Source organism: Rhyacophila brunnea, unplaced genomic scaffold, assembly GCF_057557595.1.
Source record: "Rhyacophila brunnea isolate RB1 unplaced genomic scaffold, BYU_Rbru_1.0 scaffold_22, whole genome shotgun sequence".
Taxonomy (NCBI): domain Eukaryota; kingdom Metazoa; phylum Arthropoda; class Insecta; order Trichoptera; family Rhyacophilidae; genus Rhyacophila; species Rhyacophila brunnea.
In genome coordinates this window covers 1,058,976-1,086,226 of record NW_028232882.1, presented here as the reverse complement: position 1 = coordinate 1,086,226, position 27,251 = coordinate 1,058,976, and the positions used below count along the sequence as shown (strand labels likewise).

Here is a 27,251-nt window from a genome sequence, read left to right as displayed (position 1 = left end):
GCTTCACTCATCTTTGGGCGAGTCTACAAAATATATATTCACTTTGGCATATACATATACATTGCTGGCATAATGCTCGGCGCACTGAGTAATATATTTTGACAGAAAGATATAAAACGTGTAAAATATGTTGAAAGCAGTTCCGGGCTGGGGTGGGGAGGCAGGTGAAACAAGAGTGGCCTAAAGGGGGGTGGTTTCAGTGGCTCCCAACTGTATGACCCACTTCTCCGAAATCATTGGGTGAATGACCCCCTTTGGCGATATAGGACTGTCGCGTTTTGCGGAGCATTATTTTTCTATGAATAAAACAGTACTAGAATCAACCATGCACGTTGACACTTGAGAGTATGCACCCTATCATTTCAATGCATTATGCATTTACTATGTTCCACTGTGTGAGGTTGAAGTGTGTTTTTTTACAAAATAATGTGTTAAGTTAAACTTAACAATGTCAATTAAAACGCAAACTCACCTTTTGAAATATGTTGAAAATGAAAAAAAACTACAAGTCAAACAATATCGAGAGGCTTTGCATAGGGCAGATGAAAGTATGAAAATGTGAAAAGATGTATATTTATCACTTGTGTAAAAATAATTACAAGATAATAAGAACTTTTTATATACCACGTTCTTAAATTTTCTGTTGAATCATATAAACTAGACAATTCTATGTATTAATGATTTAGGACAAATACGGCAATTATCAACAAATCAGTCTTTTGCTATTTTGCAACAAACAAATATAGAATACTGAAATGTCATTTTCATTTCCATAGTAACGCACGTATATATTAATAATTTAGTTGCTAGAACCACCCGCTTAGCAACCAATAATAGTGGATTGGATTACGGATTTCTTCCGAAATAACTTTTTATACAAAAGAGAATTAACTGAACACTACTTAAAGATAGCTAAAAGTATTAAAAGAATGCATTGGCTTCTGATATTATATTCAAAAAGTTTCAAATGTCTAGCTAGTCGGGAAGTTAGTTAAAAATCGATTGCAAGATTTGTACTGGATAAACAACCACCGGACAAACAAGAATACGAGCTAAGAAAAACGTGGTAAAACAATGAAAGCACAAAGCAATCAAATAAAGTGTAAAAACTGACAACTTAATTATATACCTATTATCAATATTAATTTAAATTAATAAAACAAAGTTTTATGTAAATGTTCCAATAATTGAGTTATTTATATTGCCTACAGCTGCAGAGTTAACATTTTTTTTGTTGTTAAAAAAATAAAACTACTATATATCTCAATTGGGGTTTATCTCATAGGATATAGTATAGTATTCTTGTTCGATAGAGGATAGGTATTGCAGATGAAAGACAGTAGTAGTTGTTCGTGATGATGGAGGAGGCGAGAATTTATTTACTGTTTCAAGTAACTGCACAAGGGTACAATCAATGCAATATAATAAATATAACGGTAATTCGGTTTGATGTGTCTTTAACATAGACTTGTAATCAAGTGAGATATCCAATTGATTCTGACCCGCTATTTAATGACCGGCGGTTGCACTATTAAATAATATTTTGAAATTATCATGAAATCGTATTAATTCGTACTGTTATGAAATTGCAGATCCACTATCTCATAACATTACGAAATCATATTATATAAATATGTACTGACGTAAAAAATGAATAATTAATATATAATATTAAAATTGAGATCTGGGTTACAAGAATCCGATGACAACCACAGATATATTTTCGCAAGGGGGCATCCAAATCTGTCGGTGCCGTGTACTTTTAAAACCACCACTGAAGTAAGCTTTAAAATACCTTAATATCGCCTACATACCCAATCACAACAGCCACGCGCGAAATTTTTACACAATATAACTAGGGGAGTACTAATTAGACTCACTATTTTTTTCTTTTTTTTCTATTTTCCCCGACTCAAATAAAACATTCGGGGAAACGTTTGTTGGCAACACTGCTCTTATCATTTTCAGAGCGGGAGAGTGAAGTGAAACACAGGGGCGGACTGTCATAATACCGCACCACTTATACTTATTAGGGGCACGCTGCGTCTAGAAGTAGGGACTCCCCGTTTTCTTTTTCAGGGGGAAAACAAAGCATAAAGAAGGCACTTTACTAGAGTGTTAATAATATGGGTATTTCTAAAAAAAAAGGAACCGGAAAGAAGCTTGTTCGATTTTTATCATTTCGAGGTATCTAATAGATAGTATGCGATGACACGTCTTACCACTATTATGGAAGGATCAGGGAATTTCAATTGCAAATTGCAAAAAAAAACACAAATTCTTTATTGAATAAACATAATTTGAAACACCTACAAAATGCTTATATTTAAAAAAAAAATGTGGTGCCTGCGAGGACTCTAACTTGCATCCATCGGATTCCGGTCAATATGTTTCCAAAGTATGACAATGTACATTGATTTTATTTAACCGTGTCCGATGCTAATAAGATCATACTATTATGAGCCTCCACATATTAAAGGTTTCTAACTTGGGACCCACGATATTATAAGCCAATGCGTAAGCCGCTCAGCCATCGTGGGACTATATTGATACCTTGTTTTAAAACTACAAAATACGGTCGCCAATATTAATAAAATTTTAAATACCACTTAACATACTAATTACTCCATTGAAATTCCCACTTGATATAAATCGCGCCTCTAGCTTAATCTATAAAGCTGACTCCTTGGATCACAATGGATATAGATCCATGTCACATTCGATACAACAACAAATATCTTTTTTTTTTTATAATAGGTAGGTACCAACTAATTTTTCATATTAATGATGTTTATATACAAATTACATGTTCAATTTTGTTTCATTATGTACATATACATAAGTAATAAAACTCGAGGATTACTTTTATTCTGAAATCTTGGTAGATAAAGTGGTCGTATACATTAATTAAACACAGCCCATTTCCAAAATGGCGTCCCCTTTAAACGCAGGATGGCGTGCATTAATCATTCACGAAATTCTCGGGACTCTTTCCCTTTGAATTTATATTCTCCTCCGGTATTATGCGAATAAACATGATAAACAAAACAGTGTGAACACCTGCATTTTCGCCTGACATCTCAGCAAGTTGGTATACTTACATGAAAACATTTTGAGATGCAAAACAACTAACGAATATGACACATAGAACAATTGTGTTCTTTAGTATCAAAATATGCACAAATCCAATTAAACAGTACGAATTACAAATAGTTAGGAATAGTTTTCATTTCATATTGTATACATATTGAGGGGTATGGGTTTACGTAGGGTGTTAATTTATACTTTTCAGTTATTAAAAACATTGATTCAGGGACATTAAGTTACGTAAGTATATTTCGTTTGATAAGTAACAATTAATTATTAACAACATTTTTTTGTAAACGCATGCTTTGGCGCAAAAAAAGGTAGCAAATCGTATTTAGAGACGACGTTCAAGGCTCAAGGGTGGTAACCGACTGGCCGTACCTGCCCTCGACCCTTCGTCCGCCCAGAAACAGATAACGGTAATTTTCTTTTTCTTTGTTTAGCTGTGCGTGCAGTCTAGCCTTGACTCATTTACAGTTACAATAATATCATTATATTCCCAACTCTGTCGATTGGAGGATTTTTGATGGGGGATTTAGGCATTATGATAAGATAATAAATATTATTTGGTATCAATATTTACATGTGAAAATGGCTTCAAACATTTGCTTTACTATCTCATATATAGGTACCTATCCCATAGACACGATGTATAAAGTGTTATTTTCATAACCATGAAGATATCTTAGGCTGGTCACATTAGCAACGAGGAGGGTTTAAGATTAACCAACAAGATAAGGGCGCTTCTAGCTACTATCGAGCGCAGAAAATCTAAATAAGTATTATTTACCTACTCCTATTCATAATGCAGGAGAAGATAGACATAGAGGATAGCAGAAGCCTAGATAGACGGAGATTCTCTTGGCTATGCACCCTTTGTACTGGGCTCAACATTCATGGCGTTGGGGAATCCTCCATAGAAGACAGCTCCAAGAAAAGAAGATTATTTTCATAGCAAGCGTATATAATAGAGACATATCAACATTGAACATACATAATTTTGAAAAACACGATAACACAGTTTTTAAAATATATTATAACCAATAGAAAAAACATTTTTTGAAAAAGTAAGCCTTCCCGGCAGGGAATCGAACCCTGCATCTCCCGGGTTTACACCCCATCCGCGCATTACCTCTATGCTACGCAGTGACATACTAATTGCAACAAATTTTAACTATTGGCCACTTTTAATACCCACTCCTCAGCGCTCTTCTAAATCAAGCTACTTTGGCAATCGATTTTTGTTTATTAAATCAAAATTATGTATGATCAATAATTAAAATGGTACATTCTTAAATCTTGTGAATTATTCGTTGAATAAAATAAATAGTTAATTATACATATCAATATATTAATTTTTTTAAGATTTAAGAATGAATGTAATATTATTCTATTGAACATACATAATTTGAAAACACTTCTGAGAAATATTTATAACTAAATTTTTTTTAGCAGATTTTTGGGGTTTCAAAATATGTATGTTCAATAAAAAAAAGATTACATTCTTAAATCTAGTTACTTATATAAAAAATATACGTAATTAAATTATTAACAAATGCAAGTACCTACGTTATAATAAAACAATTGGAGTGATCCTGATACCGATTAGTAATTAAGGTAATTCAATGCTTTGATTTCGAATACAAAAGCCGATTGCCAATAAGTAACGCAATTTAGAAAGCGCTTCAGATGGTATTGTAAAAACCATTATTTAACTTCGTCCCAATTAAATATGACATATATAGCGTAGTGGTCAGAGCACATGGGCGCAAGTATAAATCCTGCTGATTGTCGATTTGTTTGAAAATTTCATATTATGTATGTTAAATAACAATATGACGTTTAATAGTAAAAAATAGTAATATAAAAGCAGTTGTAGAGAATATTTATTTTTCAAGTCGATTTACTCATTTGTCTGTGTATTAATATTACAAAAATCTTCAGCACCCCTCAACTGTAACGTTCGCAAAAAAGAATAAAAAACGCCATGAGCTTAATTATAATATTTCTATGGAAACGATTAAAGTAGGATTTACAAAGATTTAATTCTGATAATCACCCAAGGGATTGGGATAAGCCCTGCAAAGTCTAAAAAATACCATTTAGGTAAGGAATTTTTAGCGTTGTGTTTATCGGTTAAGAATATTAATCTAACCTGTCCACAAAAATATTGAATTTTTATACGTTGTATTACTTCCAGAAGATGGCAATGTAGTTATAGTAATGTTGCCAACTACCAACAGAATAAACCAGACGAGAAAAACATATTATGAAAAGAAGCTTTATGGTAAGAAAAATGCTATATTTCCTGAAAATTAAAAAAAACCAACGCTTTCGTTTGTCGTCAAGAAAAAATTTTTCAGAAGAAAAAATGTTAATCCATTTTTTCAGTTTTCCCAGAGAAAATCGTGGTGCAATCCAAAAAAAATCCAAGAAATACGAGAACTTTTTTAGCCTGGGCTAAAACAAATTGTAGAATCAAAAAAAAACTTCTTCCGAAGGAAATTTTACTGTAAATGTGAGTGATTTTTATGGAAAACATCATCATCACTGGTCTGACCAGTGATTTTCTTTTAATACAAAAAAATCTTTAGATTTAACGTCACATGTCAGATGTGAATTTTCTAAGCTAAATATTTTTTTCCGATCATGTCCGCTCCTAATAAGATCATATGGGCCTCCACAGATAACTTGTAAAAATTCTATGTGTGGCAATGAAAACACTAAGTTTACATCGAATCACTAATTTTAAATAAAAAAACGTAAGTACTCGAAATTTTAGACAAGAAAACTAATTTTGCTTAAATATTATTAATTAAATATTTAATAATATATTAATTGAATTTTTCGTTTTGTAAATAATATTTTTAAATGTTTTACAATTTAAGAACGATTAAGATTCCGGGTACAATAGTTGTACCTATTTAATAATATATATTACTATATGAAGCGCCTAGTTTCAAAACCCCCTAAAACGACTTTTGAGAAAAATTAAATCTATTAAATCTGTGAATTGTATGTCATCTTCTTCTTCGACCATGTCCGATCCTAATAGGATCATATGGGCACATCAAATGAATGTCAGCCACTTGCTCAACCATTTCGGTCCATACTCTGACCCACACAAATTGAAAAAACAATATATTGTGTACTTGTCAGACCCTGGATTTGAACCTGGGAGCCACGACGCGTATGTATATACTTATTTATTATTTAATTTGTACATTCTTAAGAGTATTTTGGCTAATCCATTTTAGGGGCATTTGCTAAGCATACTCAACTATTTTAGCGGGTTTTTAAATTTACCCTAATTTTTGGTCATACGTATTGACGGTTTTTAACGTTTTTTAAAGTTCAATATTTTGCCATCAAATAGGTAAAAAAAATATCCATCTAATTACATCGATCGTTCAGTTCATTAGTCAGACATCTCCAAATAACTAGTTTTGAGATAATGGCAAAGGCAATATTCTAATGGTCACCATAAAATCAAATATTATTGATTTATGCCCGAATTTTATATATTTTATCAACAGACGTTTAAAGAGTATGTACTTTTGGAGACATTTAGAAACGATATTTAGAAATATTCTTTTAATGAACCATACAATTTTAACATTTCGTTTAATTCTTTAGAAGTTTATCAGGATTGGCATTTTTTTGGTAGCATTTTGGAGATATCTGAGTATTGAACCAGGTAGAGTGTAATATTTTACACAAAACTGCATATTTAACTCAAATTTAATTTTTTTGGAGTTGTCTGAGAAATTAACTGGACAATCGATATATCTACTTAACTCAAAAAATTTCAAAAACCGTTATAGGGGGTTTGAAACTAAACGCTTCATATTACGGTGAATCGAAGAGACTAGTGACTTTTATAAGAATTTCAAGAACGAAGAGGTTTGTTTCAACATTTTTATAAATAACCGTGAAAGTAGGCAGTTCCTAATAACTAAGTATTAATAATTCTTGAAAAATCGATTATAAAAATTGTCGACAGTCAAAATGATTGATGATTCTCTCTGCGATAAATTTTTAATGCATGGTGGACAATGTGATAGTATGGTAAGCAGTATTAAATACAATATAGTAGTATTTCATTATTATTTAAAATAGTTTATTATTGATGGCTCCAAAAAATATTATTACCTACTTGTGCGTGTGAAATAGTCAGACAAAATTGAGCTGTTATTCGTGTGAAAAATTTCACAGACGATAAAACGGGTTACTGTATTATCATCGGCAATGTTGTGCTACTTTCTGGTCGCGCCGATTAGTTTCCAATCACGTCACTTTGTGTCTCCACTGGACACCTTGTCAATGTAAACATTATCTTCATTAACACTTGCCTGCTAACTGTTAAAAATCGATTTTTATTTCTTACGCATGTTTCAAGAACAATCGGTACGACAATCTTTTCTCCTCTGCAAGTCATAAAAGTCATGAGAATATTATTTAAATGTCTATGTAAATAAAAGAAAAAGATTTTTGATGTACTTAACTATCTGACGTTTATATTATATTTTTTATCAACACTTTTCCAATCAAAAATTTTCAAATATAGAACAAAATGTCATATTCTAATATTCAACTATTTTGTTTCATATGAGTGTTATACATACAAGATTTTACAGGCCATCAAAAAACATCAGCAGTTCTCTTGTCGGCCATCTTGTTAAGATGGTAGATATTGTACCTATACTGTTTTTTTTTAAACTCCTTCTAATTAATTTAATATTGACAAAATAAAGATACAATAGTAAAGAACTTGGGTAATATAAGGAAATAGCTGAATCCATCCAAAAACATTAACCTAAACACATTTTGTCGAGAGAGCATAAGAATTTCGCTGGAGTGGGAGAAGAACAAACATTCGCTCGCTTCGAAGAAATACGGCATAAGACTAATAATTTAAAAAAAAAATTGTGTGCAAGTCATTTTGCATTGCATTCATTCATTTATTGAAAATTTTTCCCACTTACCACCCGCAACAATTTTCAAAAAAAAAAAAAAAAATTTCAACATAATTTCTATCTATCATAGGTTCCCCTTGATAGTACCTATGTATAATATTTTTTTTATATTTACATATATATATTTTTTTTCGACCATGTCCGATCCTAATAAGATCATATGGGCCTCCACAAGATGAAGGTTTGTATTAACAGATTTTTGTTTTTACGAGATATCAGCCACTTGCTCAACCTATTAGGTCCATACTCTGACTCGTACACAAATTGAAAAAAACAATACGTGTACTTGCCAGACTCAGAATTCGAACCTGGGACCCACGACGCTTCAGGCCGACGCTTAAGCCGCGCGGTTATCGTGGGTGTAAATATTGCCAAGCTAAACCTTCAAACTTGAATTGGTCATGAATGTTTTATTGATTACTACATGATATGACACCCACGGTGGCCGCGCGGCTTAAGCGTTGGACTAACATGCCGTGGGTCTCAGGTTTGAATCCTGGGCCTGGCAAGTACACATAATATTGTTTTTCAATAATTTGTGTGTGAGTCAGGGTATGGACCTAATAGGTTGAGCAAGTGGCTGACATCCATTTCTCGTAAAAAACCAAATCTGTTAATACAAACCTCTACTCTGTGGAGGCCCATACGATCCTATTAGGATCGGACAAAAAAAAACATGACATATCGAATTTCAAATTTTAAATCGAACTTGAATGAAAAATGTTTGATTTAAATCGGACATTATAATACTTTTGTACAGGCAGCCAAATCACCAAACTATTTATTTAGATGAACAATCACATAAAATCACTAACGACTATATACCTACAGATTATATGGAGAACACTCAAAACGTTATTCAATTGACATAAAGTTCATAAATGAGCCTATATTTATTCACTAAACTTTTTAGTAGTTATCTGACATTTCCATAATACTACCAAATCTTTTCCAATTTCAATGTTTCAAATATAATATCGAACAACATTATAATGTGACATTCAACTGTTTTGTTGTGACGTTTTAAAGGCCACCAAAACATCAGCTGTTCTCTTGTCGGACATCTTGTTAGAGTGGAATGTAGGTTGAAATTTAAATTCCTGGTAATTTAATAACGACAAAATTAAGATAAATTAATGAACTTCCAAAATATAAGGAATGCCTCTAACGGTTCATTATAAATTTATTATCTTACATATTTTTGTTGTAATTCAAGTACCTTACACAAAAATGTTTCGAAAAAACACTTTCGTCTATAAAGATAATGCCGATTACACTGAGGTAATGATTAAATTACCTGTTTTGCATTTCATTTTTTTACCTGTCTTTGCATGTATGTAATAATATAATATTAAGTGTAACTTTTTGACTAAAGAGGAAACCCAGGTAAGAACCATACATTAGCCTTTATTACAACGTTTTTCTTAGCTCGTATTCTTATTTTTCCGGTGGTTCTTTGTCCGGTACAAATCTTGCAATCGATTTTAACTAACTTCCCGACTAGCTAGACATTTGAAACTTTTAGAATATATCAGAACACGATGCCAATGCAATATTTTAGCCATCTTTAAGTAGAATTGATTTCATTTTCAGTTAATTCTGTTTTGTATGAAAAGTTATTTCGACACTATTATTGGTTGCTAGGGGTCTGAGGTCCTAGCAACTAAATTATTAATATATTCGTGCGTTACTACGGAAATCAATATGACATGTCAAGTTAATTTTTTTTAATCGTTTAAGCTAGTCAATTCAAGTTTATATGTTTCAACAGAATTTAAAAACGTTGTATATAAAAAGTTATTTTTATCTTGTAATTATTTTTAATTTTAATTTATTAATTTCTAAAAATTATATTCCTATGTGTATTCTACCAAGTATCACTATTTATAATAAACATTGCTTTTCAAATCTGTATATTAGTTATGAAAATAACTTCGACAAGCAAATTGGTTAGAACATTTTCATTAATTCGGGATAAGTTTAGCAACGGCGGTTTAGCAGAGGCGCTGTCAGAAAGCGTGTTTTCGTGTGACATGAAAAATAATAATTAATTACATATAAAAATCATGTATTTATTGTATTTCTTATATTAAAACTGCCATTTTGATTTAAAATACAATCGCTAACTAGGTCATTAATAATATATTCAATATACTAGTATTGTCTTGAAATGAGATAAATTTTAATTTAAGATAATAGCATAATATTATTAAGGTAAAAATATTTATTAAGCACGATCCAAAAGTTCACTGTCGCCACGCAAGTAAGTACTTACTTAGTAGAATTTTATGAACTTCAACTAATTTTTTCTCATTTTTTTTAAAAATAATTAATTACTTTTTATCATATATAAATTAATCTGCCGACATTTAAAATTGGTAAGGGGGTTAACCATCTTAATTATTTTGTACATGGAATTAATATCCGGGTAGTTACTTACACGGGGTCATTGTCCAAGGGGTTAATGTCCGAGGGGTTTTTTCCCCAGGGAGTAATAGTAATTGTACTGTTACCGTAACAAGCACAGTTATGTTATAATGATACAGATACCGTAGTTTAATGATAACTAGTCGCAATTGCAAATGGAATAAATAATTCCTGGTTATCAATGTTTTAAAATATTTAATCTTAGGAATTAAAACGGAATTAAAGTAGATAAGAAAAGTGATATTATATATTGATAATCTTGTGTAAATATAAATATTTATTCAAACCATGATAATGACAAGAATGTAGATACGTTATGTAATTATGAACTAAGTGCAATATTAGAATATAAATATATTTTGTACAGTGAATAGATAATGGCAAAAAACGCGTTGCAGACGAATTGTTATTTATAAAATATTAATATCATCCTAATATCTTGTATTTCTTATTTATTTTACAAATTATATACTTAACATAGACAAATGATGTTGATAATTTGTACAATGAACTCTAACTACCTACGTTTGCAGCTGCCCGTATATTGTAGTGCACGATACAGTAATTCACATTAGGTATATCTACATTACAATAAGGGTGATGATTATTAAACATACATCATTTGGAAATACCTCAGATATGTACATATTATTATGTACGAGGGTGGGTCAATAAGTCCTTAGAAAAGCCGACAGGTGGCGCGACTAGTACTGTAAGCGGTTTGTTTTCATGCAGCGGCAGTATGCTGCGAAGTTTCAATCAGATTGGTCGGGTTGTTGTGTGTTTCTCGTACATTTAAAAAAAAAAATTTGCTTGTTTACAAAAATGGAGAAAATTGAGTTTAGAGCTGTTATTAAACATTTTAATATAAAAGGGTTAACAGCAAAGGAAATAAAAAATGAGTTGGATTTAGTTCAAGGCATATCTGCTCCTTCACTTGCAACTATTTATAACTGGTTAAATGAATTTAAACGTGGTCGTACATCAACAAAGGATGAACCACGCTCAGGACGTCCTGTAGAGGTGACTACACCAGAAATGATCAATAAAATCCACGATATGGTGTTAAGTGACCAAAGATTAAAGTTGAGTGAGATAATTGAGGTTACAGGGATCTCAAAAGATAGCGTCATTTCTATTTTACATGACAAATTGGGCATGAAAAAAATTTCTGCAAGATGGGTGCCGCGTTTGCTCACAGTCGACAATAAACGCAATAGGGTGGTGGCCTCTAAAGCCCTGTTGTCGCTCATGCAACGCAATTCGGATGAATTTTTTCGTCGCTTTGTGACTGTAGATGAAACATGGATACACCACTATACTCCCGAGACGAAAGAACAGTCAAAGCAGTGGATTGCGAAAGGCGAACCATGTCCAAAGAAGGCGAAAACCGTAAAATCAGCTGGTAAGGTTATGGCTACTGTATTTTGGGATGCACGTGGAATTATTTTTGTTAACTATTTGGAAAAAGGAAAAACAATAACAGGGGATTATTATGCATCTTTTTGGACCAGCTAAAAAACAAAATTGAAGAAAAACGGCCTCATTTAAACAGGAAAAAAATCCTCTTTCATCAGGACAATGCCCGTGTTCACACATGTTTACGATCAATGGCTAAAATTGAAGAATTGAAGTTCGAATTGGTCGACCACCCACCGTATTCGCCAGATTTAGCCCCCAGTGACTTTTTCCTTTTCCCAAACTTAAAAAAATGGCTAAGTGGACAACGTTTTTTTTCAAATGAAGAAGTCATCGATCGGACAAATGCTTATTTTGAGGACCTTCCGAAAACTTATTTTTCTGACGGTTTAAAAGAAATTGAGAAACGTCTAACCAAGTGTATTGAGCTCCAAGGAGATTATGTTGAGAAATAAAAACTGTTTTAATGCTTTTTTCTAATGAATTATTGACCCACCCTCGTATTAGAAAAAAATCTTACCTGATACGATAAAGTACGATACCCGGCGTGACTCGAACCCGCATCCACTGGATTTGTCAATTGACTCAATGGTATACTATCTAATTATGACGAAATATACTAGTGTAATTTACATTGTGAAAAGCTTAATAAATTATGTTAATTTTGGCAATCGGTTTTTGTGGTTTAAATCAAGGTATCAATTAGGTACCTTAATATTATTAATAGGCGATGTCAGGATCTCTCCAAATGTTAGTTACGACGTGATGATTATTGCCAATTTGAGTTAATATTTTTGATCTATACACTTATTTTAACGACTTATTTTAATATAAATGTGCTTTATACGGATGTGAGACAGTACCCTGGCATACTACGATGACTATAACAGCGTGGGGTTGGTCGGTATGTATTGTGGGGTACATAATTGAGACATGCACATCGTATCATACTAATTATGCGTATAATGCCATTGAAGGTGGCGAAATGGTATCTTTATTATTTTTTTTATCAATTATCTACAAAGAGAATCGTGAAAGTCTGTGGCTTTGTTAGGAAAACCTAAAGCAATAATGGAAAGAATAAAAGGATAAAAAATATACAATATAAGTGCTACCTACCACCTTTTGAATTTACGCCCTTTTGTACGGTACTTTCACTAAAGTCTTAGAATGATGCTAGAGTGCTATTTGTATTGTGCGCGGCTTTTAGCCCGATGACAATTATTTTATAGATTGTGGTCATATTTTCTTGGACATACTATTCTGGTATGTACGATAAAAAACGATTTTCAGTAAAAGGTTGTAAATTACTTTTACCATAGTTTTTACGTAAGTTATGCCTACATATTATTATCTTTTACAATTACTGCTTCATGCAGGGTCGCCTTAACCATAAGGCACACAGTGGTGAAGGGTGGAGGTAGTCTGGCATGAATAGTGCACATTAAACTTTTTCAGTCAAACGTATTTGTTTTTATTGCACTAAAACCATAATAATCTAAGCCATAGTAGATAATACATAGTGAAAATATATAAGTTTATCTCTAAAATATCAAAAATTATGCCATTGAACTATTTCGCGATATATTTGTCTCAAGGTATATTATAGCTTATTCGAACATATATTTTTTTAAATAATTCAGGATACGTATATAATATGAGTATAATTCACATCTGCTTATGAGGGAGATGGTAATTATTTTTTTTTACTTTTTACAACGTTTTTCTTAGCTCGTATTCTTATTTGACCAGTGGTTCTTTGTCCGATACAAATCTTGCAATCGATTTTTAACTAACTTCCCGACTAGCCAGACATTTGAAACTTTTAGAATATATCAGAACACGATGCCAATGTATTTTTTAAATACTTTTAGCCATCTTTAAGTAGAATTCATTTTAAGTTAATTCTTTTTTGTATGAAAAGTTATTTCGACACCATTATTGGTTGCTAGGGGTCTGGGTTCCTAGCAACTAAAATATTAATATATACGTGCATTACTATGGAAATCAATACGACATGTCAAAATGACGACATTTCAGTATTATTTCTATCAAGTACAATTTTTTTGATCGTTTAAGCTAGTCAAGTCAAGTTTATATGAGTCAACAGAAAATTTAACAAAGTTGTATATAAAAAGTTCTTCGTGTCTTGTAATTATTACTTTTTACTTACACGACATGACGTATTTTACGGAATATAAATAGGTACAAAATTGTGACATTTTTGGTGATTTTTAGTGTGACTAAGCGTCATTCTAATATAATATCCCAACGTAATTAGGGTTCGTTTATAGTGGAAAAATCAAATAGGGTTTGGTTCTATCAACAAAATTCTCAGAACCCTCATTCCCGTTCTTTAAAAAACTAATATACTTACCTACTTATACATACAACTAGCCATAGTTATAATATTTATTTTCTTTTTCATTTCAAAACAGACAAAAAAGGTTTCTATATTTGTTTTCAATAATATATCCTTGATATGTGAATGATATGAATACCATGGTTTATAGATTTTTAACCTATTAATTATTTTATTACAACGTAAGCAAACTGATACAACCTAATAAATTTAAAATTTAAATCTAAAATATTTAAAAATAATATAACCTCTGGAAGCCCAACTTTATAACGAGTGTCAGTTTCGATTGGGGATTCTTAACCAATTTGAGACAATCGGCGCCAATTCGGCGCCGCTGTTACAGGGTGCAGGATATGGTCAAAATCAAACATTTTTAATCATATTTTAATTTTTTTAAAGTTGCAATTACTTAATAATAGACGGAGCTATCATTTTATGGTGCTAGTTATACAGAGTCCGATATATTTTTTTTTAAGAATTATTTGATTTATAAAATCTATTTTTAAATAAATTTGTCAAAATAATGACCAATTTAACGACCATCTATTTTCTAAATATCTGAAAAATACTATATTTTGCTTCAGTTTGAGTATATTTTTATTATATCATTTAATTGTGTCACAGAATTTTTACCTTTGTCATTTCGTATAAAAAATAAGACAAAAACCCATATTTGACATGTTTTCTTGATTCCACTGATACATAAAATTAACTTAAAATATAAATAAACAATAGAAGAATTCAATACCTATAAATATTTAAAGGATTTATTTGAATTAAATGAATAATAAATGAGTTATATTAATTTTAGTACATAATCAGTGTGCCTTTTTAAGTGATGCTGAAAAATTCACTCTGTCTCCAATGGGTTAAGATTTTGAAACGAGGGTTCCGATTCCAATTTCAAATCAATTAAAGGGTTTTCTGGGTTCAGTTCCGGTTCCATTTCTAACTCTGGTTTTAATATTTGGGCTTATATGACTTGTGTGTACCACCACTAACGGAATACTAAAAGCAGTAAAGTACTTTGTATTGTAAATAAACCAACAAGCGACACAGTAGATTGAAGTCAGGTCTGTATAAACTTATGGATGCCATAAGACTGAAAGCAGATAGGAATGCTTGAGCGAGCATACTGTTGGATGAATTTGTTCAATAAATTGTTGAGCCATTTCCGTTTAGTACATCAAGTAACAGGACTGTAAACTAAAATCGACGTAGTAAAGGTAAGTAAATTGAAAGATAGTAACTGTTCTTACTTGAATAAGTATATCAATACATTGTCGAATGTAAATAATAAGGTACTGGCAGCGCAAAATTGAGGCTATCAGATCAGACGCACATACACGAATGTAAGAATCTAGACAAACGTCATGATGTTTCAAAAATATTTTTTCACGTAAGTAGGTACTAAAACCGCAGTTGTATTTGACACTTGCATGTTAATACAGCTATTGAAATCGATAATTTATTTTTCGAGTGCAAGCATAGAGTTTTCAGTTATTATTACTAAAATCTACCAAAAAGTTTTTGTTGGGAATTGTGGATTGTTTTGAGGATCGTAAATAAGCAACGTAGTTTTAATATACGATTAACTTTATTTAGATTAAATTGCATGAATATTATTATACAGAAAGATTATATTTCATATGCGCGCGTTACATATAACCGAAGAGAACTAACTAGTATCACGCCGCACACACAGGTGCGGCGTAAGAGTGGGAAGAAGAATCTGTCTCCCTCTTACAAACAATAATCGGTATCTAGCAGCGTCGCACAGCGAGCGCTAGATGTAAACATGTACTTCTTTATTCTTATATTATTAATTATATTATTATATTATCTCTCAACAGTTTTAGATTTAAAAAAAGATATGTGTCGCCACTTTGGCATACTTGCTTCGACTGCATTATCACGCAATCATTTTTGCTTTTCAATTAACCATGTCTTAAGCGTCAATTACATTGAGCTTCTTTACGAGCTGTTTGTTGGCGAATTTATAATCTGCCTGTAAAGTCGCCCAGTGTAATCATCGAACAAGCTAACATGTTCGATGATTACACTGGGCGACTTTACAGGCAGATTATAAATTCACCAACAAACAGCTCGTAAAGAAGCTCAATGTAATTGACGCTTTATCGGAATAACGGACGCCGTATCAAAAATCAAAATGATTAAGTAGGTGTATAAATAATTTAATTAATATTATAACGTTAAAATGAATACAAAAACACACGATTATAGCTTATATTTTTTTTTTTATATTCTGACGCCTACTTCTAAAATCACTTTTATGAAACCTTTAAGAATATTTGATAACTACATAAAAAATAGATAACTTATTTGGCTTCTAATCGCATATTATATAATATAACGATTTTTTGCGATTCACTGAAGTTTCTACTTGAAAGTATAACCTGCTTATCTTAGAAACGAGTTTTCCAATGTAAATACTTTTATTGTATTTGAATGCCATACCCGTATGATTATATTTTATCTAACAGATAAACGAGTCCATTGCCTTCAATTCGTTAATAGAATCTTTTACAAAACTATTTACAAAATTTAAAAAAAATACAGCAAGCGAACAATACGAGATGCAGCGATTGTTATAAATTATTTTATATTTGCTTATATGGGCATTTAAATTAGTTTGATAATATTATTACTCAATTGCGATAAATAAGCCACTGCGAGCAACAAGAATTATTCGTGTACAAGATATTATTAATACTACATAATATACCGATTTTATATTGGTGATATTACTTAGTATTTTTGGTATTGGTAAAATGTGTATTTTATTTTGAAAAACCAAATTGTATTGAAATTTCGACTTTGCTGAGAACAGAACGTAGAATTTTGTTACTTACCCCATTTACACGTGCATGGATTTAGTATTGATAGTAAGTATTAACGCGGCCATAACAAGAAAATGTATGGGTAAACATATATTATCCTGCAGTTGCAAGCTTGCATGCATGAATCAAAAATGTTTGGAAGCTTCTCAATATTCATGCGACAGTAGGGATTCTTTCGATCTGCGCCTGCGCAATAGGACGATAGTGGAAAACCTGCAGGAAAAAACAAACTTCGAACGAATTTTGAGGTTAACCGATTTTCACTACCTATCTATCAAATAGTAGATAGTAATAGTACTATAAAATGACAACATTGCGTCTCGCTCACTCTTGACGAATGATTTTGGAGAGACAGTCAGGACTTTTACGTGTAAACAGTTATTGTCACGATAGTTTAAAATACACACTATTGCTGCAAGTAAATCTACCCACGTGTACAGGCGCTTTAAGTTTGATTTTGTATAATTTAGATATTGCATTTAATAAGCCAGTAAAGAAAAAAATTCAATTACGACATTACCATAAATATAACAGGTGATACATATAGCTTGTTTATTTTTGGTCGGTTAGGTGGATCATTCAGGATAGAGGAAGTTTTTGAAGGAGGCCGAAACCCGCCAAGGGTTATATTCTTATCCTATCTGACATATTTTTGTAAATGACAGTTGGCAACACTAAACCATATGCTCACTTAGAGCCTAACAAAAACGTGTTTCCTTATAACCTTCGCCGTTATGATATCGACTGAATTATTCTCGAATTTCGTAGTTATTACATAAAAAGGCCGCATAGGTAAGTTTAAGATCGCTTAGCAAAGTGAAATGAACCCGACTAAAGATTTTCCATAGTCTTTTTTACGACGTACTTAAAATCTCAGAGGGAGATAAGGGTGTAAGGTGGGATCTGGCTCACCCAGTACTACTCAAAGAAGTTTATTTTTAATATTGGCATAAATAATTAATTGTATACTTACGATATAATATTACGCTACAATGTAATGATATTTTTAATTCTCTTTTCCATATAAATATTTATTTCAATTTTTATGAAGAATTTATTTACAAAGAATTTATAAAATAGCATCGACCTAAACTCACTCTCACGCAAGCGAAATATATCAACACCCGTAGAAATTTGGTTGAACATAGTTATCGCCCTCCCAATTGGCACTACCAGTGGCAGGTTGGCTCTGCACCTAGGGAGAATAAACAACTTTACTGATGCTTCCTATTTCTAAGATGGGTATCAGGGACACACACGGACAACACTGCTTAGAATGGCAGAGTTCTTCTAAATCTCTTCGAATTGAAGTGCAGTATGTAAGCGTACCTAAGAGAAAGTCAGTTGGATAAAGCCACGGATAGTATCCATACAATCTCAAGTAAAGGAGTCTCAAGAATTCCTCCTGAACCCTCTCCACCATAAGGCTAAGAATTATGGTATTGAGAATTTTATAATACAGGTGATTTCGGAGTGGGGTATTAAAAAAATATTTTTGTGTGGTCATTGTTTGTTACGAGAAAGGACATCGAACAATAATAATTATCAATCCTACCATTTTAATGTCGACTGTAATTAAATTGTTAAAAAATATTTAATAGTCACTAATTGAAATATTCCTCATTCTTCAATAATCGTAATGGAGGAGTTATTTTTTTCATATTTTCATAAACAATAAATATAATAAAATGGCAATTCTATTTATTTCTCTATTTTACAAGATGGCGAAAAGCGAACAGCTATTGTATTGACCTTATAATGTCAAAATAAATCAAAAAATTATGTTTATTACGAATTAAAAAAAAATCTATGGCTGTTAAGATATGATTATGCAAGCCGATATCAGTATTTAAATATTAACTATGCACTTATATAAAATTGTAGTTTTTTTGACCCAGTGCATGTGTGGTTATATTTTTTATTTTTCTGTAGAATCGTTTTATAGGATTATTTTTTATTTAAATGATTTTTGAGAGTAAATTTGTAACAATATCCTATCAAACTGTGTAAAAATATGCTTTTTAAAATACATTATTAAATATGGCTGTGTTTATTTCTCTAGATTCTAGAATGATAAATAGAACAATGTTTTATTAGGTAGGTGTATCAAAAGTTCTCGTTAATGTGAATATACACAATATGAGTAATCAGTTAACAATATAGGTATTTATTAGTAAAATACGTACATTTTTTTCTTAAAATACGCATATAGTACCTACCAATCCTACCATTACACATTAAAAAATACTTTAAGAGAAAATGGGCTTAGAAAAACCCGAAGCTATAAATTGTAAGTAGGTACCATAAAATGAAACGTCGCGGTGTGAATGCTTTGGATTTAATTTCCCCCATTTTGAGGATCACTAACCTAGTTTCTCTATGCTGAAAATAGTCTATGCCTACTGAAAGTACCTAGCTATTATAATAGAGGAGACTACTTACTTGTCGTATTTTATTTCATGCTTCGTACTTTTATTGACTGGCGTAATGGTATTTTTATAGTTGGTACTTTTGGTGAAACTGATTTCTGACGCGTGAGTGTTTGAATAGCACCGTAACTGGATAGGGAAATGGTCCGTTTTTTAAATTTAGAATTCAGACAATCTAATCGCGTTGAATTTGAATATTTTGTGTTACTGAGGTTGGCCATTCCGTAACGTTTTTAGTGTGGTTGAATTGGCACAGAAAAAATATATTCTATAATCTATTCTATACCTATATGCATTAAAACAATATTTTGATGCTGAGGTATTAAAAAATGGGGTCATTGTTTATTGCCGTCATCTTTATCAGCTCTTTTGGTATTTCGGCAATATATAAAAGTAATAATATGTTTAAGCGATATTTGTGATTGTTTACTTTAAAAAATGATAATCCTGTGTATTTGGCTATATATATCTAATATTATATATAAGAATTGACGCGGTATGTCCTTTCATAAGTCGCTATAGCTACATTATGTACATTATTTTACTATGAATGTTTTAGTTTCGGTACAAGTTTTCATAACAAGTTCAAGTTTCAGGGATTCCATTGGCAATAACTGCATATTTAATAATTCATGGAATTAACACTGATAGTGTGAAGCTAAAATTATGTTGCAATAGTGGGTTTTTTTTTTTAATAAATGTGGGCGAAAATATTTTTCTACAAATGATTCTGCAATGCAAAATGGCTTGCAGGTAATTTGATCATTAGTCTTAGTAACCTGTTTCTCAACTTCAATTTTACTAGCAAGAGATCCATGATATTATACTACGTTTGATTATTACAAAGATTCCAATTATTTTTAAATACTTAATAGGATAATTTTAGATAATACTATTAAACTAAGTATATTTTCTTTCGAAGATTTCAATATTTTAGTATCTCTCTTCAAATTCGTTTTATCTTAAATAATTTTCTGTTTCCATTATATTTTGTTGTCTATGTTTTTTTTATACCGGGGTTAATGTCCGAGTCATTTTTAAACTGAGTGTTATTGTTCGGGGGGTTATTGATGAGGTGTTTTGTCCCAGGGGTAATTGACCTAGAACCGTCTGTTACACATCGGACCACGTTCTGAGAATAATATATAATGTTAATATTTATTTTATATACCTACACAAATAAATTAATTCTCGATTAAATTTGTATGCGTGGAGGTAGAGTGTATTAAACTTCGCATCAATATATTCCTCCTACGTTTTAAACATTGTTGTCTAGAACAAGTTCAAGGACAAATGGAATTATTATATTATAAACAAAAACAATCTACGATAATTTTCACTCAATAACAATTTATTTTGCAATACAAAATCAATATGGTCCAGAATAACATTATAATTCTAACTAAAAAAACCTTTCAGGCAATACACAAATAAATTAAATATTTTTGTAATATGCTTAAATATGCGTAAATTGTTTGCCAATATATGTGAATCAGGACAAGGATCATTGAGAAATGGGACTTGTCTCAAGAAATTAAACCGATATTTTAAATAATATTAATGAGTGCATGTATCAAATTGAGATGTCTCTTAGCAAGAGAGACCTCAACATATACAAGAGATTACGCATAATTAGCTGCAATATGACTATATATTCACGACCTCCATGTACACCCCCTTGGATCAGGATTGTATATTGTAATTGATATCTCATTATTTGTTATTATTTTGTAGTCATTTTTTTGTAATCTTTCTTATAAACCTAACCTTCTACACCAAAAATTTTAAAATTTTAGCAATATTAAATGATTCAAAAGAAACAAAGTATTTTTCGGAAATTACGTGGTATAGTATGTTTTATTTATAATAAACACTTCAGGTTGTAGTATTTATTCCGAGTTCACAAAGATTAAGTAACAATAACAGAGAATACTTCAAACGGTACACGAAAACATATTAACAAGATAATATGGCTCGCTTGACCAAATAACCAGATGAACTTGCCAAAGGATTAGTTCAGTTCATGTAGGTATCACATTTGACAACTAGATACTACACTTATCACTATAAATGAATCTGATAGTGTAAGGTGCTTTCTCAAAATACTGTAAGAGATATGTGAGAGACATCAATTGCGGAGTCAACATAGAGTTAAATCCTAATATGTCTACATAGCGCTTGCGACGTCCAGTCAATGGGCCGCGCCATTTATGGGTCTCTTTTTGAAGTCACGCCGCTATAGTTTTTAAATTGAATGCCATTTTCATCACTCTAATATGTATTATTAATTACGTTATTATGATGTCTCAAACTGAAGCAATATAATTTATAACACAGATCTCAAAACTTTCTTCCAATCGATTTCAAATATTCTGTAAAGTGATTGCCACATTAGTTATCTGAAATTATAAGTACCCAATTGATATCTTTTATTTCTTCACCTTGAAAAAGATTAAAAATCAGTAATTCAAATGTAGGTAACTAGATATCTACCATATTTTTTATCAATATATTTGTTACGGATCAATGTCAAATTTTCATATAATTTGAAAATTATTCGTACAGGCTCGGCGAAATGCTGTTATGCCATCTGTAATGGGTGGATATATTTTCGGCCTTATTGTACTCGAACAAGTGTTTTCACACAACGTGTAATCGCCATCTCTACCACAAAGCAAGTTGCAGATTTTTTCTTCAAAAAGTATATACTTAATATTAGATCATGTGAATCAAACAACCCATTTATTTGTTGACGTATATTTTTGTTTATTAATCTATGACCCAATAATTCGTTACGAGAAAATCCTGTTTACAAAACTGATTCACAAAATTAGATGATTCCTAAATCTAAAGATAATTCATTTGACCTATTTTGAATGAAGTTAGTTATCTACATTAGGCAAACGAGGAAATGGGTCATTGGTAAATTGTCATTATCGATTAATTGGACAATAAATCCGCATTAATGAAAGATTCAAACAATGAGAATTATAATTAATTAATTGATACTGTGCATCCGTAAATAAAACAGAGTAATTTTAGAGAAATAGGACACCAATCTATTCATGGCTTATCATGGATTATCGAAAATATTAATAGGATTCTTGTTAAATTCATATATATTACCAATTAATGTTGTAGCTTATTTACATAATATTGATTCATCGTTTGTTGGTATATAATTTGTATGCAAATCATTTCCCCGTACCGTTTACCTATTAGATATGCCAAAATAAAGTGGTCGATGTTGATGGCATATCCACAAAATAGCGAGTCGGAAAATTATTTTGATTATCATTATCATAAGGAAATAATCCGTATGTCCTAGGATTGCAATACCTGTATTTCAAAAAAGGTATTCTAGTTTTTTAGATACCGAAATACCGCATTTTAAAATTTGACAATACCGATATATTTTGTATTGAAAGTGGATATAAAATTTATCCATTAATATAAAAGGTTTAACAGCTTATAGAATAATAGAGAAATATATATATATTTTTTACAAAAAAGTGAGCAATATTGTGTTTGGTTTTACTTCTTACGGGATAAAAGTAAAGAAATAGCTAAGTGTAAAAAGTATAACAATACAATAAGCGTAATTACCAGTAGGCCACTTACACATCCAAAAACACTTCATAAAATAAATTTATTGAAAAATCATTCGAAGAAGTAAGTGCCAATAGTTCAACTACACACTATACACATCAGCATATCTATCATAATTATCTTACCTCTACCTTTATATAAATATAGATTTTCATATCTATATTTTATTGGTTTCTGTTTTTTTTTATATTTTTAATGAATACCGGTATTCGATTTGAAATATCAAAAATAATAGTATTTTCATTCGGTATTGCAATCCCTAGTACGTCCTGACGTACAAAAATCTAATAAATCCATTATTAACTCGATTCAACTTCTTTATGTGAATGGACCTCAAGAAGACCCCAAATAATACTGACATATTATTCAAGAATACGTGACACAAAATTATGCGTATAATGTACTTAGCATTAGGACATTTTTGAAAGATCTTTAAAATCTTATAACAAAACCAAGAATCTTGCTAGCTCTAGTACTCATATAAAAATATGATGATTGAAAGTGAACTTTGCATCATGCAATACATCGAAATCATTTACCTCAGTAACTCAACTCGATAGTGTACCAGACAATGACTATGGATACCATGGCCACCCACGTCCTGAAGCGCCCCCCCCCCTACCTATCTCTAAGATCAAAGGCAGTGCGATGCTCTATAATCTATAGTAGCGTTTTCCAAAATAAATGATGTTATATGTAAAATTGGGTAGGTATTATTTTTAGAGATTTATTTGTATTTTTTAAATTTTCAAAACACTTAAATAATTATGGAGATGTGGAGTATTGATATATTATATAACCCACGGTGGCCGCGCGGCATAAGCGTTGGACTATCACGCCGTGGATCTCAGGTTCGAATCCTGGGTCTGGCAAGTACACATATTGTTTTTCAATTTGTGTGTGAGTCAGGGTATGGACCTAATAGGTTGAGCAAGTGGCTGACATCCATTTCTCGTAAAAAAACAAAATCTGTTAATACAAACCTCTGCTCTGTGGAGGCCCATATGATCCTATTAGGATCGGACATGTCGAAAAAAAAAATATAATAATCAAAGAGATTTTTTTTACTATTAGAGAAAAATTGTGGTGTGTGTTTATCTAGTTGATCCACCACGCCGGGCCCCCAAGCTTGAGGCCTGTCAGCCTTCCCCCCTGTGGGGGCCATGATGGAAACAATAAAGGGTGCCGTAAACGACTGAATGATATATTACATTCGGAGGTGGAAAATTCAAGCAAAGTAGACCATTGAAAAATAATATCTGGATTACACTGTGTCACGACATAACATAACGGGGAATATATTATTTTCCGATAATCACTTAATTATTTAACTGACTAATCGCTTCTCTCGCATTTTTATGCAAATTTTACTAGTTCTCCTCTAATTTCACGTTAAAAATAAAAGCGACATATTTTTTTTTTATTCACATGATTAAAAAATATTGCGTGTAACATAATATTGGTGAAAACTATCTGGAAAAGTATCAAAGCACTACACTGTACCACTAATTGATGAGGTAACTGGATATTCCGATACTCCATTACATTGTGTTACCTACAGTAAAACAAATAAAGCAGATATTTTACATTTTATTTTTGCAACAATCCACACTTTATAAATGTCAGTATTTAATTTCCTATCTGTTAGATAGTGCAAAAATAATAAATAATTTCGTTATGTCTATTATTTGATAAGATATTACAGTATATATGTGTGTAGGTATTGTGTACATAACTAAATATATATTATCACTATTATCAGTGTTCACACACTTTCATAAGATTATCAAACTACAAGGACACAATAAATAGATCGGGTTAAATTTAATGAAATAATAGAATTCAAATTAACGTATTTAGTGACTCTTTACACAGCGATCATTTAAACGTTTTTCATGTAAAAATCATTTCCGGGAATTGCGCGAAACGATGTAAAACTCCATTCCAAAAAAATGAAATTAATATAATAATATTTAGAGTATTGCCAAACTAGATTTTTTCCGACCATGTCCGATCCTAATAGGATCATTATGGGCCTCCACAGAGTAGAGGTTTGTATTAACAGATTTTGTTTTTTACGAGAAATGGATGTCAGCCACTTGCTCCACCTATTAGTTCCATACCCTGACTCACACACAAATTGAAAAACAATATGCATACTTGCCAGACCCAGGATTCGAACCTGGGACGCACGGCGTGATAGTTTAACGCTTAAGCCGCGCGGCCACCGTGGGCCAAACTAGATACCTAACATATAAAATGCTAGATTTTTTAACTTGAAAAATATATCATTTGTAATAATTATTAATACGGTTTTTACAATAACAATGATCGAAATTTACTTTAGTATTTTACAACAAATAAAATTACTCATAAATTAAAAATGTGAATGCAGATAAGAAATTTAATAGTCTTAATTTGGTATGTAATATTTCGTTTATTTAGGATGTAAGATACAATAGTCCAGCATGTTGATTTTCACGAAAATCTGGTTTAATATTCTGGCTTTAATATGGAAACTTTTAAGCCGTTCGCGGTGTCGAAAAACGCTAGATTTAACACCATGATGCGACTTTTTCAAATCATATCCCTATTAAAAATGCTAATTTGGCAACGCTGCTAGCAACACATTTAAAAATCATAAAATTATGGGTATGTAATCGTGAGTAATGTGTGTACAAACATATGTGACAAACACTGCTCTTTGTAGTAAAAGTAAAATCGGTTATTTCTGAGATTTTCGACTAAACGCCCAAACATGATAGAACAAATTGCCGCGCGGTACTTTGCGTTACTAATAGACATGTAAACAACAGTCATGTAAAATATTATAACTTTACTTAATTAATTTACGTTTAGATCTTTGTAATAAATTAATTTTAAATTTAATATTACTTGAGAATGTTTATTGTGCAAATAAAACATGTCTCGTGTACATAAAAAATAATGTCAATGATTTAAAATAAAAATATAAATAAAAAATGCATATTTTTTTCAAAGTAAGTTTAATCCAACGACTTACGTGAAAGGCTAACAACCGCTATTCGTAAACAAAACAAAGTTTGTTGTATAACTTTCACTAAGGAGCACAACAATTTGTAATTAACTTTATTTTTCTATACTTTTATTCATTAATTGAATTATTATATTAAGTTTAAAAATCCGCATATTATTAGACTATGTAATTATGTTGCATATTTAAAACAAAATTTACAGAATAAATAAATTTAATAATAACGGTATTTCAAATATTATGACGTATACTAAAGACTAGAATATATTATTTAAATATATGAAGACACTCAAATAAAACTATATTAAAATACATAAGCTGACAATTATTATCAAATACACTACATACCTATGTATATACAATTTTTCAATTTCATCATACATAACATAACCTAAAATGTAATCAAAACATTGTTGACAAACCTTCAAAAAGCCTCTTGAGATAAAAAAAAAAGTATGACTGTTCTTTTAGAATATGTTTGGAACTTCACACGTGAAACATATTTTATAATGTTAGCACTAAGCACTAACGTAGAATTCACAATATGTATTCTAAAACTTCACTATAATGCAGCTATTGCACTAAATTTAATAACTTTCATACGGAACACACCTGACAGTTACGCCCTTCACAGATTCGATTCTCTTCGACATGTGTTTATACGTGCGCGCGTGTGTGAGTGAACTTGCATCAGTATTGCATTATCTCTTTTAACGACATCTATTGGCCAACATATAAGACATATTCATATAGAAAAGCCGTAGTGCCTTCGAATAGTCAGATGACATATAAAAAAACAGTAAGTATAATAATAAATCTGATAAGACAGTAGTACAATGTCATAGTTTATTCAATTTATAACAGTTATTTTATTAAAATATATTTCACAATGTTTTTTGTGTAAATATTTACCTATATCATTTCTCCGCAAATATTTGAAAAAGAATTTAACCATTCTGTTCGCTGTAACATGTTTTGAAATACTTTGCTGATTCTGCATGAAGTGCAGATTTCATGGCCCTGTTTTCTGTACCCGCTTGGCCCATATAAAAGCTGAACCCTGAATTT

At 31.1% G+C, this 27,251-nt stretch overlaps 1 protein-coding gene across 1 annotated transcript in view; it reads right to left on the bottom strand.

The window, feature by feature from the left end:
* The window catches only part of rho-5 (rhomboid-5), a 477,723-nt gene extending 450,889 nt beyond the window's left edge, over positions 1-26,834 (bottom strand). Inside the window, exon 1 of the mRNA XM_085949601.1 lies at positions 26,606-26,834. The gene's annotated coding sequence lies outside the window, so the exon portion shown is untranslated. The remainder of the gene's footprint in view (positions 1-26,605) is intronic.
* Positions 26,835-27,251: the final 417 nt, after the last annotated feature.